The sequence below is a fragment of the Mus pahari genome, chromosome 4, assembly GCF_900095145.1.
Source record: "Mus pahari chromosome 4, PAHARI_EIJ_v1.1, whole genome shotgun sequence".
Classification (NCBI taxonomy): domain Eukaryota; kingdom Metazoa; phylum Chordata; class Mammalia; order Rodentia; family Muridae; genus Mus; species Mus pahari.
This window is the reverse complement of record NC_034593.1, coordinates 65,249,930-65,253,541: the sequence shown is the minus strand read 5'-3', so window position 1 is coordinate 65,253,541 and position 3,612 is coordinate 65,249,930.

Sequence of the window (3,612 nt, the reverse complement as noted above, 5' to 3'; positions counted from 1 at the left end):
CCAGGGCCAAAAGTGGGAGTGGGTGGGTAGGGGAGCAGGGGCTTGGGGAGGGTATAGGGAACTTTCGGGATAGCATTTAAAATGTAATTAAAGAAAATATCTAATAAAAAATATCTCTTTTATTTCCTGCTCTATAAATACGTTAATTACATAGACATTCATCTCCAAATATGTAGTCATTGAAAAAAACAAACATACCATAAATCTAACCACACTGATCATATATAACTGTATTATTGACTTCCTTATATGTATAACACTAACTTTCTATGGTGTAGAAAAAGGCATGCATGTATTTTTCCAAATATTACAATTGCAGACTGAACACATTTTCATCTTTCATCTAGCTACTATTATTGTCCATTTTTAATTTAGGCACTTCTCCAGAGCAGTGTTTAAAACAAAAAAGGCTTTTGATTTCTTGGTGCTCATATTTTTATGGCAGGAGATATACAAAGATAAAAGAAAGAACTTTGTAATTATACAATGAGTAAATATAGCTTTGTCAAACTGCAAATAGAGATCTGTAGTGGCCAAGTTCCCTGTTGCTAAGGTAACAAATGATATGTCAGCCACACTGTGGGAGACTAAGCTACTAAGTCATAGAAGCTTAGAGAAATACCAAGTGAAGCCTCCCGGGGAAAAAAAAATGATGGTAAAAAATGAAACCAGAGGTTGAGAATTGAACCCTGGAAGCAACTGTCAAGTTTTAAGCTCATAGGTAAGAGTATTTATTGTAGAAGGATTACTTGGATCCTGGAGGACTTGGGGACTGTGGGTGCTAAGGAAACTTTTGACCTACAAAGGCAAAAGAAAGGAAGGGAGCTATTAGTGGCCCTTAGAGGAGCTAGCAATTGTATGTTATGTATATCTCTAAGTAAATGATAACAGAATCTGTCAAGAAAAAAAAAAAAAAAGCACTCTTGACCGAAGATAACTGGCTGAATGGAGTTGTAAGCGTATGAGAAAGTCAAGTCTGTGGGTTCAGTGAATCTTAAGAAAAATGAGAATTTTGTTCAGATCTACTTAAGTATCAGTTGCCAAGGAAACACCCAACAAAGAATAAAAAAATACTTTTGGTTAAGAGAGGGTAGAGTCTATGAGATTGTAAGATTTGAAGTGTTATTTAATTAGAGATTCTACTTTTAACATTTGACCTGTTGTTTGGAAATACACACAACAGACAAATGGCATTTATGCAGGGTCATAATATATATCTAGACTATACAAAGCTGGCACCTCAGCACTGACACTTCACTTGGTATTTATGTCCCTCTTAAGACTTTAGTAGTTACTACAAGCCTTCCCTAAATGATCTTTGTTAGTGAGTTACTAACCATTGTTTACCTACACTTCAAAAGAAATTATAATAACATCTTTGCTTAATGAGAGACAAAACATCCTTCACTTGATCTTAGCAAAAAGACTGAGAAGCAATAAAACCTGCTTTTTATTGCTATGATTAACTTTCAGCTCCTTTCCTTTCTCTTGTCTAGATAAGTCAAAAGTTTCCTTAGAATTCTCAAATAAGGAAATACCTGATTGAATTTATCATAGTACTATTATAATACATTCATCTCAATTCCATGAAACACTGTACAAAATGCTTGGAAGAGTTTTGATTTTGATTTTTTTTGCATATGATACATAGCTTCTGTCCATGTGCTGGAGGAAGTGTACTAACATACACAAATACAGACATATATGTAGACTGAGCTGTGGCCTCTAGAATGATAAGAACATCTGTAGAAGGGTTTCAATCCAGCAACGTGGCTGGTCTGGCTCAATACAGACATGAACTTAGTATATACCTTTAATCCAGGACAATGTGAGTAGTAGTTTGTAGAAGAAAGCAGCCATATTCAAAAGTAACTTCTAATTTAGAGGCAGTCAAAGTGACAAATCAGAGAAAGATTCGACAGAATGAGTCAAAGATAGGAGCATGCAACTCTCAAGAGAACGCAAAGGAAAGGGATGCTACTTAAGAGCAGCGAAGGAAGAGAAAGTGGGTGGACACTTAGTTCTGTTCAGTCCGTTGAGTTCAGTGCAATGGAATTGAGTCAGTCAGTTGGGAGTTAGTTCAGTGAGTGCAGTGTAGGGGGTGTTGAGTTTGTTAGTGAATTCATGCCGTTCAGTGCAGGTCAGCAGAGGCAGTTAAAGCCAGAGAATCAGAAGGAGTCAGATTAGAAACATTGTCAGAGTCAGTTTAAAGCCAAGCAGAGAAATTCTGTGAAATGTTGAGAGAAGTCAGATTGAATCAGTCATCTTGAAGAAGAGTTTGAGCCAGAACAGCTGAGTTGAAGCAGCCGTCCAGAGTTCAGAAAGCACTAGAAAGGGTGAGCTTATTCAGCAGTAAGTCTCAGAGGCTGAAAACACTTTAGGCATAGATTGCATATAGTATAAAATCTTCCAGACCTTGGCCTAGGTAAGGAGATGGAAGCAATAAGCTTCTGAGATGAGTTACATCAGGCAAATAAAAGTTACTTTTATAGACATCCTAACCTTTGAACACTTCAGTATTATATTGTTAAAGCTGTACATCAGAAGATGCTTAAACATGTGGACAGTTATCATAGATTATTTTCATGTCATCTCCTTTATTTTCTCTTTTTCTTTTTTATTATTATTATTTTCTTTATATACATTTCAAATGCTATCCCGATTATTACAGTGAAGCTGAAGTGTGATCACATACAGACTGAAGTTTGACTTAGTTGGAGAAAGCAATTACCACTACCAGACAAAGGAGTCACAAGCTGTAAGTGCCAGCAAAAAGAACAAGAGGTCTGTTTTCCTCTAGAGTCTATGGAGAATAGAGGGAGGATGTTCATCTTAGGCTTTCATTTTGATCCAATGAAATATGGCAGAATAAATTTCGTTTAAGCCCAACATTTTTTCTATTGCAACAGCTTTTGTAACATACATTCATACACATACACATGCACATGCACGCACACACACACACACACACACACACACACACAAATGCATGCATACATACAAACATCCCTGTATATGTGTGTGTACATATGTGTGTGTATCTTCAAATATATCTCAACTATATTTAAAATATTATATATGGATCATTTCTGATTTTGGTAAATGAGATTACAGGCTTTAGTAACTGACATGATCTATGCAGGACTATAGATTAAGATGAAACCAAGGTCACCAAAGTCTATCTAGGAAGTTGTCTTAGTTAGTGTTTTACTGCTGTGAACTGACTCCATGGTCCAGGCAAGACACATAAATATAACATTTAATTGGGGCTGACTTACAGGTTGAAAGGCTCAGTCCAGTATCATAAAGGAAGAAATACGGAATCATCCAGGGAGGGATGGTGCAGGAGGAGCTGAGAGTTCTACATTTTCATCTGAAGACTGCTAGCAGAATACTGGCTCCCAAGAAGCTAGGATGAGTGTCTTAAAGACCACACCCACAGTGCCACACCTACTCTAAAAAGACCACACTTACTTGAATTAAGACATATCTTCTAATAGTGCCACTCCCTGGGCCAAATTGGTAAGGAAGAAGTCAAATTATCATTATTTGCAGATGATATGATGGTATACATAAGTGACCCTAAAAAGTCCACCAGAGAACTCCTAAACC